The sequence below is a fragment of the Medicago sativa genome, chromosome 2, assembly GCF_051527215.1.
Source record: "Medicago sativa cultivar Bolivia chromosome 2, Bolivia_mono, whole genome shotgun sequence".
Taxonomy (NCBI): Eukaryota; Viridiplantae; Streptophyta; class Magnoliopsida; order Fabales; family Fabaceae; genus Medicago; species Medicago sativa.
The window spans coordinates 24,444,929-24,468,121 of record NC_140750.1 but is presented as its reverse complement, the minus strand read 5'-3'; the positions used below and the strand labels follow the sequence as shown (position 1 = coordinate 24,468,121).

General features: G+C 33.0%; 1 long non-coding RNA gene and 1 pseudogene across 2 annotated transcripts; one reads left to right on the top strand and one right to left on the bottom strand.

The window, feature by feature from the left end:
- The first annotated feature begins 1,122 nt into the window (after positions 1–1,122).
- Positions 1,123–6,820, top strand: LOC146945724 (disease resistance protein RPV1-like; annotated as a pseudogene). The gene is made up of 6 exons (XR_015026464.1): positions 1,123–1,216; positions 1,347–1,860; positions 2,683–3,856; positions 4,145–4,432; positions 4,603–5,974; positions 6,596–6,820. The product of XR_015026464.1 is annotated as a disease resistance protein RPV1-like (transcript).
- A 2,857-nt stretch (positions 6,821–9,677) lies between these two features.
- On the bottom strand, positions 9,678–13,366 carry LOC146945723 (uncharacterized). Its single transcript, XR_015026466.1, has 5 exons — positions 13,226–13,366; positions 12,198–12,315; positions 11,938–11,980; positions 11,233–11,309; positions 9,678–10,405 (listed from the first exon to the last, which is right to left on the bottom strand). It is a non-coding gene; the product is annotated as an uncharacterized LOC146945723 (long non-coding RNA).
- Between the last annotated feature and the right edge of the window lie 9,827 nt (positions 13,367–23,193).

Sequence of the window (23,193 nt, the reverse complement as noted above, 5' to 3'; positions counted from 1 at the left end):
TTAGTTTTAAAAAAAAAATTCATATTAACTTTCTCATATGAATACATAAAAATTTTCATCGGTAGGTATAAGCAAACAAAATCCTCACCGAACGTAATGCAAATATTTAACATTTTTACATATTAAAGGAAATAATATTTAATTGAAACATTACATTTATCTTGACAATTTTCATTTAATACCTTTAAATAGTTCATATGGTTCAAAAGAAATGTCGGATTTAAACTAAATCACAATTCAGTCGATCACAAATGAAACATTGTTCTAGATAAATAGTATGAATTTATATAAAAGAATAATATTTAAAATTAAAAAAAATCAAATGAAAGAATTCATATTGTTTTATGTTAGAAATATTTATAATATATATGTTGCATTCCCATTCCCTTCCAAAAAGTCATGTTGCCCAAGTGGTTAAGTAAATGATTAAGTGTATGTGTACCCGATCGACTCTCATCATTGGTATTTTTTATTTATTTTAAATTATTTATTTATTATTTATTTAAATTATTTTTGCAAAATCATTCTTAATGACTGCATGTCGTTGGCTGAATGATGAACCTAAATTTGGAAAGAAAAAAAGGTTGGAGAGTGATTGGATTGAAGGGGAAATTTAATTAATTTGATGGTTTAAATTGTAAAATGTCATTAATTTAAAATGGGGTGAATATGCAAATTATAAAATACATGCTAAAATTGCAAAATAAAATAATAAAAGTTATTTTTATAATGGAGTACACTTGGCTGTTTTTTATTGGTTTGGGTAAATTGTCCACCAATTTCCAAAGGTAATTTAGAAAAAACCCGGAAAGAATTATTTGCTCAAGAATAATTCTTGAGTTGTACCAAATGGAGGAATCTTTTTTAGGTTGTACCACTGAAGAATTATTACTTTCTTAACTTTGTCCTACTGAAAGAGAAAACGCGTCTATCTTTTGTTTTTTTTGAGGGAAGAAAACGCGTCTATCTCTCCCCTTTTTTAAGTTTTAAGTCAAAAAAATAGGTGAAGGTACAAAAGAAAGCTACTGTGTCACTCATTACTAAAGCCGAATGAAGCTTCGTGGAAATTACCTCTCTCTAATTATCACTTGCTATTTCCTCGTAATTGAACTTAAAATTTTTAAGAGAACACACTCTAACGCGTTAAGGCAACATTTTTATTATTATAACAACAACGTATATCAGTTTCATCTTTCTGCTACTGCATCATAAACAGGTAATTAGTTACCTTTGCCTTTTACGTTTTTTTTTTCTTCCACACTCTCTTCTTAACTTATATCTATATTATATTCATTCCTTGGTTTTGTTTTTCTGAATGTAACACTCTGATTAATGCGGTGCAGCAGCTGTAATGGCTATGCAACTAAATATAGGTGCTTCTTCTTCTTCTACTTTGGTCGCAGCTTCGAAACTTTATGATGTTTTTATTAGCTTTCGTGGTGAGGATACTCGTAGAAAATTCACAAGCCATCTTAATGAAGCTCTGAAAAAGAGCTGCGTTAAGACATTTATAGACGACAACGAGCTTAAAAAAGGAGATGAGATCTCATCAACACTGATCAAAGCCATTGAAGAGTCATGTGCATCTATAGTCATCTTTTCAAAAGACTATGCTTCTTCAAAATGGTGTTTGAATGAACTCGTCAAGATTGTAGAATGCAAGAAATATAATGGACAAATTGTGATACCAATTTTCTATGAAATAGATCCATCCCATGTGAGAAATCAGATTGGGAGTTACGGGCAAGCCTTTGCAAAGCATGAGAAGAATTTGAAGCACAAGAAAGACAAGTTGCAGAAATGGAAAGATGCTCTCACCGAAGTCTCCAATTTATCTGGATGGGACTCAAAAAATTCAAGGTACTTATCTATTTGATAAATGCATTCGATGAATTAATCAATAGATGTATCGAATGGATGGATCAAATTGCCACCCCTAATTTTGAGAATCACAATTTATTTTGCATTCAAGTTGAAGAAAACACTTTCAAACATTGATATTATTGTTGTACCCTAAATACTCATATCTCACAATTTTAAGAAGTAGTAAGATCCATCACTCATCATTGGGCTATATTCTTTTAAGGCTTAATAGCAGTTTTGGCCCCCTATGTTTTAAGAAGTTGCGATTTTGGCCCCGTAATTAAAATAATTCGATTTTGGCCCCCTATGTTTTGTCCCCTTTGCACTTTTGGCCCACTAGGCCAATTTTGACCAAGTCAATGCTGACGTGGCGCCACGTGTGTAATTTTTTTATTTTTTATAATTATTACACATGTGGCGCCACGTCAGCATTGACTTGGTCAAAATTGGCATAGGGAGCCAAAAGTACAAAGGAGACAAAACATAGGGGGCCAAAATCGAATTATTTTTGTTAGGGGCCAAAATCGCAACTTCTGTGAACATAAGGAGCCAAAACTACTATTAAGTCTTCTTTTAATACTACATAAAACCTTCTTCGGTAATTTGCTTTGGAAATTCATTGCTTAGAAAAAAATAATAGAACACTAATTACCTACTCTATCTTTGAATTTTCATTTCATGAAATCTATTTTTTCCTTCTTTCTTTCTCAATCATAATGACAGCAAATTTTATGCAATTCCCCTAAAAAATTATTTATGTAATTATTATCAGCACAACATGAATGTTGACCTTTTTTTCTCTTTCCATTCATATGGTAGGATTGAATCAGACTTCATTAAGGACATCGTCAAAGATGTTTTGAAACAACTGAATCACAGACGCCCATTTGAAGTCAATAAGGAACTTGTTGGAATTGAAGAAAAGTATGAAGAGATTGAATTGTTTAAGAATATTGGGTCAAATGATGTTAGAACGCTTGGATTATGGGGCATGGGGGGCATAGGAAAGACCGCTCTAGCAAAAAGTTTATATGCTAGATATTTTTCTCAATTCGAATATCATTGTTTTCTCGAAAATGTAAGGGAAGAATCAACTAGGTGTGGAGGACTCAATGGTGTACGTAACAAGCTTTTTTCTACATTGTTGAAGCTTAGTCTTGATGCGCCTTATTTTGAAACCCCAACTTTCAAAAAAAGACTTGAACGTGCAAAATGTTTGATTGTGTTGGACGATGTTGCAACCTTAGAGCAAGCAGAAAATATAAAGATGGGTCTGGGACCAGGTAGTAGAGTCATTGTCACAACAAGAGATAGACAAATATGTCTTCAATTTGAAGGATGTGTAGTACATGAGGTCAAAGAATTGAATGAAGATGAATCTCTTCAACTATTCAGTTGTAATGCATTTCATGAAAAACATGCTAAAGAAGGATACGAAGAGCTCTCAAAAAGTGCAATTGGATATTGCAGAGGCAATCCTCTCGCTTTGAAAGTTTTAGGTGCAAATCTTCGTGCAAAAAGCAAAGAAGCATGGGAAAGTGAATTGGAAAAGATAAAAGAGATTCCTGATGCGAGAATTCATGATGTGTTAAAATTGAGTTTCTATGACTTAGATTGTTCTCAACGTGACATATTTCTAGACATTGCCTGCTTCTTCTACCCAAAAATAAATGAATTTGTTTGTTATACACTGCGAGAATACGTGATAGATAAATTTAATGCTTGCAAATTTCATCCGGCAACTTCAATATATGGACAGCGAGAATACATAATAGATATATTTAATGCTTGCAAATTTCATCCGGCAACTTCAATAGAAGTCCTTCTGCATAAAGCACTCATGACTTTTGGATATCGTGATCGAATCGAAATGCATGATTTGGTCGTAGAAATGGGACGAGAGATTGTTAAGCAAGAAGCTCCGAAAGACCCCGGAAAAAGAAGTCGATTGTGGGATCCCGAGTTAATTTATGAAGTATTTAAATACAACAAGGTAAGTAGAAGACTTACTTACTTGGATATATATATATATATATATATATATATATATATATATATATATATATATGTCCAATCGAATATTTGATTATTAAGAAAATGCTCCTAAATGAATGTATATATTTGATTATGAAATACTCCCTCCGTCCCTATGTGTAAGCACCCTTCGCCTCTAATAAAAGGGTGCTTAGATATAGGGACGGAAGGAGTATTTATAAGCAATATAAATATGTATGAGTGTATGACAACCTTTGCTAATTATTATTCAAAATTTTGTTTTCAGGGAACTGATGCTGTTGAAGCTATACTATTCGATACTTCTGAAATTGGTGATGTATACTTGAGCTCCAGATCCTTTGAAAGCATGATGAACTTAAGATTACTTCATATCAGCAATAAATGCAACAATGTGCATCTCCCTAAAGGTTTTGAGTGGTTGTCTGATAAATTGAGGTACCTTCATTGGGAATCATTTCCACTTGAGTCTTTGCCATCAACCTTTTGTCCTCAAAGGCTTGTACACCTTAGCATGACCCATAGCAAGCTTAGAAAGCTTTGGGATGGAATTCAGGTACAAATTAATTAATGTGTTTTTATATACTTGTTATTGTTAGTTTGTGCATTTCTATAAGCTCATTCATATAGTCGTGCCTCAGCCAAGTTCTGTTCTATATGTGCTTTAATAATCATGAGTGAAATTTAATGATTTCTGAACAATGTGATGTTTCTTTCTTCCTACAGAAGCTTGACCATTTAACAATCATTAAACTTGATAACTCTGAAGACCTGATTGAGATTCCAGACTTATCAAGAGCACCGAATCTTAAAATATTATCTCTTGCTTATTGTGTAAGTCTCCATCAACTCCATCCATCCATTTTCAGTGCCCCCAAGCTTAGAGAACTATGCTTAAAAGGTTGCAAAAAGATTGAAAGCCTGATAACTAACATTCATTCAAAATCTCTCCAAATACTGGATCTCACTGATTGTTCATCTCTCGTACAATTTTCTGTGACATCCGAAGAAATGACATGGTTGTCGTTACGTGGCACAACTATACATGAATTTTCATCATCGATGTGGCGTAATAGCAAACTAGTCAATCTTGATCTACGTGATTGTAAGAAGCTTAACATTGAGAAGCTATCAAATGATCGAGGATTAGAGTCTCTTGTATATTTAAACCTTTCAGGATGCACGCAAATCAATACATTGAGTCTGTGGTTCATCTTTGATGGCGCACGATCTTTAAAATATCTACGTCTGAGAAATTGTTGCAACTTAAAAACCCTCCCTGACAATATCCAAAACTGTTTAATGTTGGAATACCTTGATTTAGATGGTTGCATAAACCTTAATTCACTACCAAAGCTTTCTGCATCCTTGCAAGATTTGACAGCCATTAACTGCACTTATCTGGACACAAACTCCATTCAAAGAGAAATGCTTGAGAACATGTTATACAGAATCCGCACCAAAAACCACGTTACTACACTAGAGTTTTTCTCTTTACTTCCAGTTGCCGAAGTTCCATGTGAGTTTGATTTCTTCACAACGGAGGCTTCAATAATTATTCCTCCTATTCCAAAAGATGGATTGTATCATATTGTTTTCTGCGTCTTTCTCTCTGAGGGGTTAAATCTTACTTCTTCCGGAGTTTATTGTACTATATATAATCACGGAGAACTAAGCAACAGATGGAATATAGGTTTTCAGCATGCGAGCGGGACAATGATTTCAGATCATGTACTGCTAATCTGTCCGTCTGATATTTACCATCCGAAGAGGGTGGATGATGATTTTTACAGCCTTTCATTTGAAGTCGAAACTTATGCTGACGACGGGGAACAATTGTCAACTAAGTGGATAAAGGGTTGTGGGGTCATCCTTGTATCTAGCTTGGAACATAATTTGGGGTTGGATGGTAGTAGTAGTAGCCGAAGTAAAGTTGAAATTGCTGAATTACCCTTCAATGCTCAAGTTTCTGATGAGTTTGATCAACATTCAAAGTTTGATGATGATGAAAATGAAGATACCCAACAACAACTTCTTATTACCGCCAAAGAAAATGAGGAAGACTTGAATTATAAATCTTCTTGTGATTGTTCAATAGGTACGAATTTTCAGCCACTTCCTAATTATAAATTCTATATTTATTTATTTTTGGTTTAATTTCTCTTTTGACCCTTAAAGTTTCGTGATTGTGCAATTTTGATCCCTACTACTTTTTTGAGTGATTTTGGCTCCTTTTGTTTCCCCTTTATGATTTGGTGGTCTCCCCCTTTCATTTTTTTTTTCTTTCCAACTTTTACATTGAGGTGACATAATTTAATTGTGACACTTAACTCTCAGTCATGTGACTTTTCTTAATAGTTAAAAATAACAAATTGTTTTTGAAATCCTAATTAAGGATTTCATTCACAGTCGGTGTACAAACTGATTTTTGGACTTTTTCATTTTAAATAGGTCACACTAGTTATAAGACTTTGGTGTTAAGTCAATATATATTACTCTAGGCACACACTTTGGAGAAAAAAAATACCAGGACTCAATTGCTAAAAAAAATATTGAGCTCAAAAGTGAAATTAAACTTTTATTTTATAAAACAAAAATAATTAATTTAATCCTTCAAATAAATATATAAAATTGGTTGTTTGAAAAATACTTCTGATATTGTAGAAAACCATGTCAGATAAAGTGCAATGACGTTATGTTAAAACATTTCATTGGACAGGTCTTTGGCTGCAGCAGCTGCTAGAAGAGTCAAAACGTCTATTTCTCTCTGTGTGTCAAGCTAAACGATAAGACAAAATCGTAGCTTTCATTGAGAAGTATACTCTTGATGGAGTGAATTGGTAACATAAAGTTGTATGCATGTAATAAATTCACCCTTTCAATATTTAGAGACATTACCTTTGTAGAAATCTTCCTAATTTTATTCAGTTATTTTGTGTCTTGATTTCGTTGGTATTAATCAATAATGATTGTGTTTTTATTCATGGTATTCTTATGCATTATGATGTTGGAAGTTGTGACATTTGGCCATTTATTTATTTTTAATCAAAATAGATGCAAGCCCGCGCTTTCTGATTAATGTTAAGGTACCAGTTGACAACATGTTTCTATTCTTGTGTTGAATCTCATAATTGCACTAGAAAAGTAAACATGAGCTTCTCGGCTCCATCTCCCGTACGCATGCGAAATGGGTCTCGCACCGTGCGAGATGTTTGGTCACCTGGAGTTGCAGGTTTTTGTATGTGTGTTACCTATTGATGTGGGTAAAAAGGATTTTAGTAATTATATAAATTATTGTTGTACATATCTGTGTTTTCCAAAATTAGAGGGTCAATTAGGAATTTTAATATTAACTAAAATCCTTCTTAATCTCGATCGGTTTTTGAGATTCAGGCTTTCCACTCTCCATCTGTTAAAAATTCTTCTTAATCTTTTTTTTTTTTGAGAGAAAAAATTCTTCTTAATCTTCTTTTTGTTCATATTTGCGTGTTGGATCTAAACCCATTGAATCTAATTTTCTTAGATCTGAAGCTTTTGTTCGATGTTTTGGCTGACAGAAGCGTGGTTGAATACCAGAAAGACAACATATATTTTTCCAATTGAATACCCCAAAAACAGAATCACAAACATGTAGCTTGTTTTCATATTATGAACATGGAATTGGTTCTTTCAAAAAATAAAAAAATAAATTGGAATTGGATGGTAATAGTGACCAAGCTATGGTCATCCATCAAAGCTTGAGACGATGGTGGTGGTGATGAATTGAGAAAAAATATAGAAGAATGTTTGTACGTGAACCCAGAAGCTCTTTAATGGTTTTTTTTTTTTTGTTTTTTTTATAGATGGTTTTACTTAGTTTTTATTATTTTTTAAGAATTATTTCATTTTTATTATTTTTGTTACCGTAAACAATGTCTTTCCGCTCTCTTTATATGAAACTAATGTATTTATCCGGCGTTGTCCTGTTAGACATATAATTAAGGATGTTTAAAATTTTATGCATGGTATCCGCAAATAAAATTCACCACGGACTGGTACGAGACGAATATCTTAATAGGTACACATGAATAAAATAATATAAATCATATTTTAAGTGCCTGAAAATTAATTGATGCACATACACATGAAATTAATTGGATTTAGTAAAATTATTAACAAATATGGAATAAAAACATTTTTTAAGAATTCGGACTCGCAAAAATTTGTACACGCTATTAAATTGGTAAAATTATACAATTGTCGTATTACTTAAATAAATAAAAAATTCATCGTAAAATAAAATATAAATGGATTTCTTAATTAAAGATTTTAGTTTGATTAGTAATTTGTTATCATAGTGAAAGTATATATGAGATATAATATGTTTGTCTTATCAAAATAGAAGCAATAAGTCTAAGAGGTGTCAGTTCAGTGGTAAGAGTTTGACTTTGTAACTTCAAGAGACATTGTCAAAACTAACGTTATATTAGAATCTTTCTAAGGCTAACTTCCATTCTTTGAGAATCTTCCTAAGACTAACTTCCGTTTATGAGAATCTTCTAAATACTAACTATTGTTCTATGAGAATTTTTCAAAGTGAGACTTTTGTTCTAAGAAAATCTTTTAACCTCTGTTTTATGAGAATCTTATAAAGACTAACTTCTGTTCCATGAGAGTCTTTCTAAGAACTGAGATTTTGTTATATGAGAATCTTTCAAATATTAACTAACGTTCTATTAGAATCTTCCTCAGACTAACTTCCATTCTTTGAGAATCTTCCTAAGACGAACTTCCATTATGTGAGAATCTTCTAAATACTAATTATTGTTCTATCATAGACAATGCAAGATGGAATATTCCCCTAATTGTGCAGAATGCTTTTCACAATTTGAGCTTACTTGTGCAATAATTATCAATTAAATCATTCTTTTCATTTTTTTTCCCGATTCATGGATGAAGATTGGGGATTTTAGAAATTAGGGTTCATGGTTCCCCAATCTAATTTTTTTCATTTTTTTTTGAAGGAATTCTCTTCATTTTTATGATTTAAATCATTTTTTTAATAATTAATCAATTAGATTTTAATTTTTATTATGTATATAATTAATTATTTCAATAAATGACATGGAAAATAAATAAGTTAACGTACACATGCCACATGATCACTGCCATGTCATTAATGAGAGTGACAAATCACTAAAATTGATAGGGACTAAAAAAGAGGAGGGATATATTGACTCCAAGAGTAAGTCTAAAGAGTTACTCCACATCCTCACCTTCCATTTTATCTAAATTTAATGGACAAGATTTATGGGTTATTAATAATCATATGATCTCATCTACCCAATCATTTTTAGAATATTAATTATGATTTCCTTTTTTACCTCAAAAAAATATATTATGATTTCCTTGTTGATTCAATAAATATCAACTAGAACGCCGACCCGTGCGCTGCACGGGTCTTATAAGAAGAACGATTTCATATATAATTGAATGATAACTAAATTTAATGTTGAAAACTATAAGTTCTTTGAAATTTTGTCAGCGCAAAATTACATACGACACTAAGATTTTTTTTTAGTATCTTAAAACAACATATAATAGATCAATTCATATCAAACATTTCGAAATACTTCATCGTAGGCTACGTTAGACGTCTCATACGTATCTTTACCATCTTCATCAGTATCTTCAGCTCTTCATCCATATTTTAATCATTATTAGAAACTCAACCGTTAATTCAATAGTGACCTATATGTATATGTAGACGTGAGGTGTGTATTTACCACTTTGCAAAAAATAAATAAAAACAAACCCTATCATAAGAAAACTACTCCATTATCCATTGATTTCCACGTATATTAACATTCATTTCGAAATGTGTACATCAAATGTCTTTAACTAATAAGGAACTAACAATACATACATCTTAATAAAATAACTTAAAGTCAAGTCAAGTTTTGCCACAATTACTTTCATTGATAGGCCTAAGTCACTGCAATAATAATTTGATTTGGGAAATAGATTTTGAAACAAAATCTGGTAAAGAATAATATTTTTCGAGACCTCACCTATAACTGTTTGATATACAACTCAGGTGCATGTTTCCTTCAGCCTCGCATTGCACGTGATAGTTTGATATATTCATTTACACCTCACAACGATTGATCTGCACAGTTTACCTCAGAGACAGTTTGCATGCTATGTTTTTCAACCATGAGTAAAGCTATGACTCTCAAATCTAATTACAATCACCAAAATTCAATCACATAGCTATGCCTCTCCCAACACAAAACTGCCCCAGGAAAGCTCCCAACACAGACAGCAGCTGTCCAGACCAAAACAACAGCAAACATGCTGCGCAACAGACAGAAAACAACACCAACAGCTGCTGTTCCGTCATGACAGCAGCACCAAAAATGGTACTCGGACCACCCCACAGCCGAAGCACTCTGAAACACCATAGGACAACAGCAACATTACCTCAAAAGACACTCCCGAGGCACCAACTCCACTCATAAAACAAACACAACGGTACTTGCATTCTCGTCTACATATGAAAAAAAATTAAGAATCAACTTGTAATAATAATTGTATTAGAAGCACTGATTTCTGGCTGATGGACTTTGAAATGAACTATAAATATGAGTGAAAATAAGACTTTAAGATTTGTTTTAGGGTAAGAATACAAATAAATTTTTACAAAATAAAACTTTGAAATTTTTACATTATGTTGATCATAGAATTACTCTTATATTCCACTCCCTATAGTCACATAACTTGGTGCAGTGCATATACAAAATGAGATATTATATTTTCTAACATCTCTATCAATGAAGCAAACTAAAGAAATCAAAATAAATTACTACCAAAATCATAACATAAGCATAAATGTAGACTTTGTTCTATATATCTACATCAATACTAAATAAGACTTTTATAACCTGTCAAAATGGCCTGAAAATAAAATAAGGCAATCAAAATGTTTAAAATTTATGAGCATGTTAAGCAATTAAAGGTAAAAGCAGTGCTTCATTTTAGCTAAGTGATGAATTGAAGCATATTCTTGAATGGTTCTGTGGACCTATTTTAAGAGACCAATTCAAGCTTTTTTTTATTTTATTGACTGGAATGTGAATCTATAAAAGATAAGAGATCCACTCCAATGATCAAACCAATCATCCTACTATCATGTTTATCTTAAATCTCCATAATTGTTACTCAATCAAACATGATTGAAGAAATTTAAAGGAAAAAATATCACCAGGAAAGCATACTTTTCAACAAAGAAAAAATCAAATTTGATTTGTGATGAGGAAGACTCTAAGAAGATTAATCAGAAGAAACATGATTAAAGGTAACAATGGTCGGACTCACCAAGCAAATGATGGCCAAATGTGCAGCCAACTGATTTCCTTTATTAAAGTCAGTGTCAGATCACCAAGAAAGGGGATCTATAATCAGAAACCCTCCTAAGTTACTTGATCCTTCAATGTGCATATTTAAAGAACAATTGTCATAGAGAAAGAGAAAAGAGCAAAACAGGAACTTGTAGCAAGAAACAATGAATGAGGGACAAAACATCATGCTCTAAAGCCTAGCCAACGATCAAGATGACCAAAATAGTCAGGGAGGATGAACTAATTACTATCGCCATCCAAACCAGAAGATAGAAATAAATAAAAAAGAGCTACAAAATATAAACCTGATTTTTTAGCAGCAACAACACAATGAAACAGAAAGGCATATGAAACATGGTGAGTAATTAAGTAGCAAAAAAACATTGTCTCACACAGTCACTAATCAAGATATGAAAAAAAATGATATGAAGAAAAAGACCCCTAAATAAACTTGTTTTTTGTTATTTTAGAGATAACGTGATTTAATGTCGTTGAATCGTTACAAAGGAAAATAGCTAAAAATGTAAACATCATAGATTAGTATAAAGTCGCAATGGAATTCTTAAGAAACACACTAATTATTTTCTTACTATATCCAGATTTTGGTTGTGCTACATCAAGGCAATAAGATAAACGCATTGGAAGTCATAACAAAATAAAATCTGAGGTAGAACCTTGTTACCTTGGCCATGTTTCAAATTGAAAGCAATATAACAATCAGCTGCCTGGATAGAGTAAACATATTGATCACTCATGTCAGATAGCCAAAAGGTTTGTTACGACTTACCTACCATATTTTAACTTTTTAAACACAGTAAAGAGGAAAGCACACATGATAAACTATAAGTATGAGGTAGGGTATGCACCAGAACTAACTCAAGCATCAATTTTCAATGCACACACATATTCTAAACAAAAAAAATCATGAGAAGGAAATCTTACCCCGAACTCTAGTTACTTCTCCAACATATATACATAGTTGGCTCCGTAAATCATGAGTGCTAATGGAGCAGTCAATTCTTATATCTTTCATTGACTCCTTTTAGCCATGCCCAATTCACTGAAAATCACATTGCAACAAATCAATGCCTTCTATTTTAAACAAAGCAACAATATCACAACTAAAATATAATCATCATTAACAAATTGATACCTAAATATCTGATAAAAAAGACTGATATAAATATTTTGCAGAAAGAAAAGTTAAACTCATCACCTGCTTGTATCCCCTTTACTTTACAAATTGATTCATACCAAATCCATGGTAGACATTTGTTTCTTTATTTCATTACTTAATAAATTGCACTCATTTCATTCCTTAATAACCTCAACTGAATTAATTGACACACATTCTTCTTCCAAACAATGCCATTCAGGGTGCATAGATGTTGAAAAACTCACAAACTAAGAATTTAAGCTCTGCAAACATACAAAACAGGCTTAAGTGCAGGAAATTATTAACTTAAAAAATATCTTGTCTTCAATGTTACTTTGACCAGAATGACTGCTTAGGAAATACAATGTGTCAATCAAATTTGTTCAATTGGTCAACTATAGTGTTGTCTTCGGCTGTTATAATGGACCCAACCCATATGAATCCATTACAGCCAAATATCAAATCAATAAGATACTTGTACTGTTATAAAAGATCTGAAATTGCTCAAAGTAACTTATGATGGATTACTCTTAAACTCTTTTAAAGCATCAACTCTAGTTAATTACAAAGCTTACTAATGAAAATAAGACCATTGAAAACATTAAAACACAAAATGATTCAAATACACAAAGAAACGAAACTGTTTTTACAAAGTCAACCCAAAAAATTTCTCAATCTAAGGATAAATGCTATTGATAGGATCTGAAAAGGAAAATAAAATAAAATTCAGCAAAAACAATAAAAATCAAACAAAAGTAAACAATTCAATTGCTCTAAATTCAGCTACCATTAGAGAAGCAGATCTCAGCACTACCTCAATGGTGGAAACCCAATTGTCGCCGACAGTTTCTAAAAGTTGTATTGGTGTATTCAACAAAGTAAATAGTCTTTAACTATATCTCTTCAAAGCTTCTAATCATCTTCACACTATCCTCATGGAATTCATATCTTCATCACCGTAGAACCACTCGTCATCACCGTTGAGACATATTGTTGAAAGCAAAATCCTCTTTTGATGTTTTAAAGATAACAAACAAATTTTATCTTGTTATCTACTAATGAATTTTGTGAGCATGTTTCATGAGAATGATCCTAAGAACGTTCTTGCCTCGCAAAATAAACACAAGTATTTCCATCGAAATATCAAGAGCAAGCAAATAGACAAATTGGAACTTTTGTACACATTCAATGACTGCATAAATGGAAATTAATTCTCTTTGTCTCACTAAAGAAGGGAATAAAAGATCTTAAGGATAAAGACTCTTTTAAAGCTTTTTAAAGGCAAAATAAATTAATACAATCATTGTCAAATATGTGCACATGGACCACAAGACTACAAAGGAATAAAATCTGATTAGGCCCCATGAGATTTTCGACCCATTAAGAAAAGAATGGAAAAAGGTCCATTAAGGAAAAGTTCTTCAAAAGATATTTTCACATGACATCATCAAAGGAGTCACTCTATGACATCACACAATGACATCAAGCATACATCATCTCAAGTGGCCTCCAAGTTTCTGAAAGAAGGCTAACAGCTCATAGACACCTTGCAAAAACGTGTTGCTTCATGCCCAAGTTTTGGTTAATCACTGAAAAAACGTTCTTGAGAACGTACTCTGAAGACAGCTTGCACACTTGTTCCCCAAGCAACTTTTGGAGCGCATTTTTTAGTTTGAAATGGTTTCAAACAGCTCTTTTATGATCTGTCCTCAAAGGCTATTCGTGCTCTATAAATAGAAGAGGTCATTGAAGACTAAAGGCAAGAGTTTGAACTACAAAAGCATTTATCTCTCAAAAGCAATCAATCTCTCAATCATTCTCTCAATCAAGCTCTTCTACAAACATAAGCAAACTCCATAAGCTCTCACTATATTTATTTGTATCATTATCCTTTTGAGTTTGTGTTTGTAAAAGTTTCATGTGTTGAAATATCAAGATCAACACAAAACCAATCACCATACAAAGCGTGATGTTAGTTCTCAAGTCTATTGGGCTTAATAGTTTGAGATAGAAAAATTCAACCTTTCTTTTGCTAGTGCAAAGAATTGTAAGAAGCCTGCTGAGGTTGATAATACAGGGGTTACGGACTGATCTGGTGTGATCAAGACCTTATAGTGTTGGTTAGAAGTTTCTGCCAACTGTATACTATAGTGGATAATCTCACACGAGGTGTGTGGGGACTGGAAGTATCCGGGTTTGGTGAACCAGGATAACTTTCCTTGTGTTATTCTCTCTTCCTTACTCTTGTCATTTATTTTACTTTATAATCCAGAGTGCTCTGGTCCTAATAACTAATCTTTAATATCGTCTTACTAATTAAATTACTCTCCAAGATAATCTAGTCCAAATTAATCACAACCTCATTAAATCCAGAGTTCTCTGGTCCTTATTAAATTATCACTTTATCATTTATATAACTACTTCCATAATACTTCAGTCAAATCGGTTAACTTACTTCACTAAAGTTAAATCAAATTAAAACTTCATTTTTCTCATTCCGCTCATATAATCATTCTTCATATTATTCTCATATCAAAGATTATCTGTTTTGAACTAATTTCTTAACCAAGAACATTCTTGAGTATATAAACTTCATTTAAAGTTTCAGGAATAAATTTAAAAAGGGTCACAATTCAAACCCCCCCTTTCTTGCGACAATTATTGCTACTTCAATTGGCATCAGAGCCCGGTCTCTAAAAGAAACACTTAACACGTGTTAGAGTAATAGATTCAAGAAGAAGCAATGTCTTACATACCAGAAGGTCTTTCATGTACAAAACCTCCACTATTCAATGGAAAGAACTATTACTTCTGGAAAGGGAAGATGGAATTATTCCTAAAGTCTCAAGATGTGGACATGTGGAAAGTTATCACTGAAAGTAACTTCGTACCACAAACCACTGATGCAGTCACATCAGTAGTAACTATCAAACCTGAGGCATCATGGACTGACACAGATAAAAAGAGGGTACTCCTAAATCCAAAAGCTCAACTCTTTTTACAATGTTCACTAACCATGGAAGAAAGTGAAAGAATATATGAATGCAATACAGCAAAAAGTATTTGGGATACTTTAAAAATACATCATGAAGGAACAAGCCATGTAAAAGAAACAAGGATAGATATTGGCGTAAGAAAATTCGAAATTTTCGAAATGAATGAAGAGGAAAACATTGATGAAATGTATTCCAGATTCACTTCTATAGTGAATGAGTTAAGGTCATTGGGAAAAATATATTCCCCTCATGATAGAATCAGAAAAATATTAAGATGTCTTCCAACTTCATGGAGACCAATGGTTACAGCAATCACTCAAGCCAAAGACTTAAATGTCTTAGCTTTAGAAGATCTCATTGGAACATTAAGAGCTCATGAAGTTTTACTTCAAGAAGATAAACCAAATAAAAAGGGAAAAATGATTGCCCTTAAAGCATCTGAAAACATTTCAGATGAATCATCCTCTCAAGTTGAGGAAAAAGAAACAGAAGAAGAACAAATGGTTCAGGAAGAAGCAGAGGATGAATTAGCACTTATCACAAAGAAAGTTCAAAGAATGATAAGAAGAAGAGATCAGATAAAAAGATACTTCCCAAACAGAAGAGACAACTCAAAAAAGGAAGTCGATAAAAGTCAAGTAACTTGCTATGGATGCAACAACAAAGGACACTATAAAAATGAATGTCCACAAAACAAAAAGAATCAAAAATCTCCTTACAAGAAGTCTGCACTAATTACATGGGACACTCTTGAAGAAACACAAGCAGAAGAAGCAGAAGAAGCAAACATATGTCTAATGGCTAACACAGACAATGAAGAGGTATTCTATCAAAACTCAAAGAGAAAGCCATGGTTTTTGGACAGTGGCTGTTCTAGACATATAACCGGCGACAAACAATGTTTCATCTCCTTCATAAAAAAGGAGGGAGGATTGGTAACCTTTGGAAACAATGACAAAGGTCAAATCAAAGGTAAAGGTACTATTGGTAAGAATAACTCTGCTAAAATAGAAGATGTTCAATATGTTGATGGTTTAAAACACAATCTCCTAAGCATAAGTCAATTATGTGATAGTGGATTTGAAGTTATTTTTAAACCTAACATATGTGAAGTCAAACAAGTAACCACAGGAAATATTCTCTTCACTGGCTCTCGAATGAAAAATCTTTACGTTTTATTTCTAGACGACATTCCAGCTGAATCTTGCTTTATGTCCATTGATAAAGATAAATGGATTTGGCACAAAAGAGCTGGACATGTTAGCATGAAAACAATTTCAAAAATCTCACAACTAGACTTGGTAAGAGGTCTTCCAAAAATTAATTTTGAGAAAGATAAAATATGTGAAGCATGTGCTAGAGGAAAACAAGTTAAAAGTAGCTTTAAATCAAACAACATCGTTTCTACAAAAAGACCTCTTGAGCTTCTTCACATAGATTTATTTGGACCTGTTAGAACTGCAAGTCTTGCTGGAAAACAATATGGTTTTGTTATAGTCGATGACTATTCCAGATATACATGGGTTTTGTTTTTAAAACATAAAGATGAAGCTTTTGAAGCATTTGTAAAATTTTGTAACCTTGTTCAAAATGAAAAAGAATCAAATATCATCTCTGTGAGAAGTGATCATGGAGGAGAATTTGAAAACTTATCATTCAAAACTTTTTTTGATAACAAGGGAATTTCACATAACTTCTCATGTGCAAGAACTCCTCAACAAAATGGAGTTGTTGAAAGAAAAAATCGAACTCTACAAGAAATGGCAAGAACAATGATTAATGAATCAAATGTTGAAAAATATTTTTGGGCTGAAGCCATCAACACTTCTTGCTATATCATAAATAGAGTTTCAATTAGAAAAATTCTCAACAAAACCCCATATGAACTCTGGAAAAACAGAAAACCAAACATTTCTTATTTTCACATCTTTGGCTGTTTTTGCTATATTTTAAATGATAAAGAAAACTTAGGAAAATTTGATTCAAAATCAGACAAAGGAATTTTCTTAGGATATGCAACAAATTCTAAAGGATATAGAATTTATAATCTAAGAAATCAAACTATGGAAATAAGCATGCATGTTATTTTTGATGAGTTTGATGATCTAGTTACTAACAAAGAAGATGATGAGGAAATACCAAAGAATCAAGAAATTATAAGCAATACAGATCAAGCATCCTCCTCTCAAAATCCTCCAAAAAGTTGGAGAATTGTTGGTGACCATCCTCCTGAACAATTATTGGTAACACATTTGATGGAATTAGGACAAGACTATCCTTCAAAGATAATGACAACAATATGGCAATGATTTCACATATTGAACCAAAAAATATTCAAGAAGCTATATGTGAAGAATCATGGGTAAAAGCCATGAAAGAAGAACTTTCTCAATTTGAGAAAAATGAGGTATGGAATCTTGTTTCTAAACCACAAGGACATTCTATAATTGGAACAAGATGGGTTTTTAGAAATAAACTAGATGAAGAAGGAAAAGTTATCAGAAATAAAGCCAGATTAGTCGCACAAGGCTACAATCAACAAGAAGGTATTGACTATGATGAAACATTTGCTCCGGTAGCCAGGTTATAAGCAATACGTATTCTTCTTGCATATGCATCTCATAAAAATATTAAACTTTTTCAAATGGATGTTAAAAGTGCTTTTTTAAATGGATTCTTAAATGAAGAAGTATATGTGCATCAACCTCCTGGTTTTGAAAACATTGATAAACCTAATCATGTGTTCAAATTAACAAAAGCATTATATGGGTTAAAACAAGCTCCACGTGCATGGTATGAAAGATTAAGTACATTCCTTATCAAAAATAATTTTTCTAGAGGAAAAATTGATACAACACTTTTTAGAAAAGATGATAACTCAAATTATCTCATTGTACAAATTTATGTTGATGACATTATTTTTGGATCCACAAATGAAAAAATGTGTGAGGAATTCTCTGGACTCATGCAAAGTGAATTTGAAATGAGTATGATGGGAGAATTAAGATTTTTTCTTGGTTTACAAATAAAACAAGAAATTAAAGGAATTTTTATTTGTCAAGAAAAATATATTAAAGATCTTCTCAAAAAATATAAAATGAATGAAGCAAAAATTATGGTAACTCCTATGCATCCTTCTTCTAGTCTTGATAAAGATGAAGAAGGAAAAAGTGTCTCTGAAAAGGAATACAGAGGAATGATTGGATCTCTGCTGTACTTAACTGCCAGTAGACCAGATATTGTTTTTGGAGTAGGTTTATGTGCACGTTTTCAAACTTCTCCAAAAGAATCTCATTTAACTGCAGTAAAAAGAATTTTCAGATATCTAGTCGGTACTACTGATCTTGGCCTTTGGTATAGCAAAGGATCTTGTTTTGATTTAACAGCTTACTATGATGCTGACTACGCTGGAGACAAAATAGAAAGAAAAAGTACAAGTGGCACCTGTCAGTTTCTTGGAAATGCATTAATCAGTTGGGCATGTAGAAAGAAAAATACTATTGCTCTATCAACCACTGAAGCAGAATATGTGTCAGCAGCAAATTGTTGCTCCCAGGTGTTATGGATTAAAAATCAACTAGAAGATTTTTCAATAAGGTACACAAATATTCCCATATTTTGCGATAATACAAGTGCAATAAATTTATCAAAATATCCCATTCAGCATTCAAGATCAAAACACATTGAAATAAAACATCATTTTATTAGGGATCATGTCAATAAAAAGGATGTGAAATTAATTTTTGTTAATACAGAAAATCAACTGGCTGATATTTTTACAAAACCTTTGGTAGAAGATAGATTTAATTTTATCAAAGAAAAATTACATATTATTCAAAATCCAAAAAATTTAAGATAAAGAACGTTCTCAAGAACATTCTGTCCTTTATCCTTAACTTGCTCCTCACGTGTGGATTAGCTATGAACATTTTTTATTTGTCTTTTAAAATTCAAATTATCTCTACTTATGTAAAATATTATACAACTCATTAGATGCCATTTCCATCACATTTAATGAAATACACTCATAACTTTTTATGGAAACTACCACTTTGTCTCTTAAACCACCATTTGTCTAATCAAAACTTTTTCCCTCTAGTTATCTCTCTCTCTCGTACGCTCTCTCTCTCTCAGACTCCACACTTCACTTCTCTTTTCACTAAACACTCCTGCTTATAAAAACAACCTTCTATCTTCCATCAAAACTCATCAAACCTTATCAAAAAATGGCTAGAACAAAAGGGTTAGTAAAGAAAGGAAATGGACAGTCATCTTCCTCATCCAAAACCCCACCAGATCTTAATCGCACACCACCATCATCACCTCACCTCTCCTATAATCACTCACCTGAACTCTCTCTCTCGCCTTCTCTCTCTCAGATTCATGCTTCTCTTCCACCCTCTCCCACAAAATTAAGAGACTCTTGTGAAGAAGTAATGAACATTGATCCACTTGTAATGATCTGTCAAGAAGAAGGGGAAGTTTCTACTAAAGAAACTTCTGTCAACAAAGAAGAAGAAGCTTCGATTGAAAAGAAGAGGAAAGCTTCTTGTGAAGAAGAAGGTTCTGACAAAGAAGATGAAGAGGTCGCAGCTCAAGAGAAAGAGGAAACTCCAGAAAAAACTTCTCCTGTCAAAACAAAACCTAAACCTAAAACTAAGAAAGCCATGTCCTCTCAATCTATGAACAGAAGAAGATCACAAAGATTGATTGCTAATATTGGGTTAAGGAAAACACAAAGTGGTGAAGGAGACAAAGTCATACACGAGATTCCTGACTCAGATGAAGAAGAAGAAGTTGTTCCTAAGGTTGCTCAACCTACACCAAAACAGCCACTAACTCGCAAGGAAAAAGGGAAAGGTCCTCTCACATCTGAAGAAAAGGATCCCTCTCCAAAACAAATCCCTCTTCTGGAACCTGACAAAGAAAAGGAATTTTATGAGAAATGGGCACCACGACCCATAGCAATAGGACGCTATGTGGATTTTGAAGACCTGGCCAAAGAAGAAATTCTTCTCAAAGCTTTCACTGATAAGATGGGATGGACACACTTCCTTCAAATTTGAGAGAAGACATACAAGAAGGTGGTCCAAGCTTTCTATTGCCAAGCCACAGCTTATTCTGAGAAAAGCTTAATCATCTTGACCATCAAAGGTAAACAAATTTCTCTCACACCTGACCTCATTGCTGAATACCTAAACCTTCCCTCTGATGGATTCTGTGTTTATGGAGATAATTGGGATTTAGATTTAAAAGTTAACCTAACTGATGTGTTTAGCTACATCTTTAAGAACCCAAACAATGTTTTTGTCTCTGCTAACCTACACTATATTCCCAAAATGTTAAACCTTTTAAGTCAGCACAGTCTCATTCCTAGGAAGGGTAACCATGGGAAAATCACCAAGAACGATCTCTTGATCATTTACTGTATGTTCTATGAAGTAAGATTGAACCTGCCTCATGTGATTCTACATCATATGATCTCTGCTATTAAAGACAAGAACCCACGACATGGTCTTCCTTATGGCATGATTCTTACCAGGCTTTTTAGAGAAATTGGAATTGATTTGGATGGTGAAGAATCTGAATGGATTATTTCAAAGTTTCGAGCCAAAAATGTCAGCCATATGAAGTCTGAAGCTGAACATACTCTGACTCCCTCTAAAAGGAAAAGAGATCAAGATGAGGATTATGTCTCTGATTCTGAATCAGATTCTCCTCAGGATCCTCCTCAAGATCCTCCTCAGAATCCTCCTCAAAATCCTCCTAAAAATCCTCCAATTCCTCCTCAAAATCGTTCTGCAGAACACTCTCCAAATCGTTCTCAGCAACGATCTCCTGTTTTAGAGGAACATCAAGATCTCTTAGAAGACTTTGGAAATCAAACTGCTATTTTCAATGACATTCAAGCCACCCAGATTCTTCAAAGTTTCAAATCAAATCTTCCTCCACCTACAAAAGTCTCCAACACAAGTCAACTCTTTACATCTCCACCTCAAGCTGATTTCTCTCCATTATTCAATTCAAACTCAATCAGCAAATTCTTCAATTCTCTGCCTCAATTTGATGGTTCAAATCCCTTAGAATCTTTTACCACTTTGCAATCCAACTGTCCTACCATGCCTTCAAATCCATCAAAGGCTGCTCCATCCACTTCCACTCACGCTGCTGCTACTGATGAAAGACCTCCTAAACGGTCTAGAATTGAGAAGGATTTGAGCAAAATCAAAAAATATTTGCGTAGGCTTCTTGAAGGACAGCAAGCATGTTTAAGTCATCATGTGTATAACAAGATGGAAAATCAAACTCAAAGAGGTTGGATCTCAAACACCTTGAGCACACGTTATTGTGTTCCTCCACCTGCCGAATTGCCTTTTCCACCACCACAGTACTTCATTCCTGCTCCTTCTGATGACTCCTCATATGATGACTCATCTCCTACTCCTAAGAAATGACTGGCACCTGCTACTTTTTGATGAAACAAAGGGGGAGATAGTTTCAGGGGAAAAGAATTGAAACAAACATCTCTGGATCATCTTTTGCTGCATTTTTTACTGCTTATCTATATTTATATTTTCCTGTTATATTTTGGTATATGCATGCCTATAAGTGCTGCAAAACTATTATGCTGTTGTCTACTGCATGCTTGCTATGCTGCAAAAATTATCCAATACTATGCTTTTATGTTATTATGTCTATTTTGATGAACCTGTTATTTGTATGAACTTTTGCAAATGAATGAAAAATATGTTGGTTCATAAAAATTATATGCATTCTCAATTTCTTTTATATGATTATTGGATGCTGAAATTGAGGGGGAGAAAATTGATAAAATCATTAAAGACATTTCATCAAAATTATTAGTTTTTTATTCCTTTCAAGTTTAAATTTTTAAAAGTTTGTTATCATCAAAAAGGGGGAGATTGTTGAAAGCAAAATCCTCTTTTGATGTTTTAAAGATAACAAACAAATTTTATCTTGTTATCTACTAATGAATTTTGTGAGCATGTTTCATGAGAATGATCCTAAGAACGTTCTTGCCTCGCAAAATAAACACATGTATTTCCATCGAAATATCAAGAGCAAGCAAATAGACAAATTGGAACTTTTGTACACATTCAATGACTGCATAAATGGAAATTAATTCTCTTTGTCTCACTAAAGAAGGGAATAAAAGATCTTAAGGATAAAGACTCTTTTAAAGCTTTTTAAAGGCAAAATAAATTAATACAATCATTGTCAAATATGTGCACATGGACCACAAGACTACAAAGGAATAAAATCTGATTAGGCCCCATGAGATTTTCGACCCATTAAGAAAAGAATGGAAAAAGGTCTATTAAGGAAAAGTTCTTCAAAAGATATTTTCACATGACATCATCAAAGGAGTCACTCTATGACATCACACAATGACATCAAGCATACATCATCTCAAGTGGCCTCCAAGTTTCTGAAAGAAGGCTAACAGCTCATAGACACCTTGCAAAAACGTGTTGCTTCATGCCCAAGTTTTGGTTGATCACTGAAAAAACGTTCTTGAGAACGTTCTCTGAAGACAGCTTGCACACTTGTTCCCCAAGCAACTTTTGGAGCGCATTTTTTAGTTTGAAATGGTTTCAAACAGCTCTTTTATGATCTGTCCTCAAAGGCTATTCGTGCTCTATAAATAGAAGAGGTCATTGAAGACTAAAGGCAAGAGTTTGAACTACAAAAGCATTTATCTCTCAAAAGCAATCAATCTCTTAATCATTCTCTCAATCAAGCTCTTCTACAAACATAAGCAAAC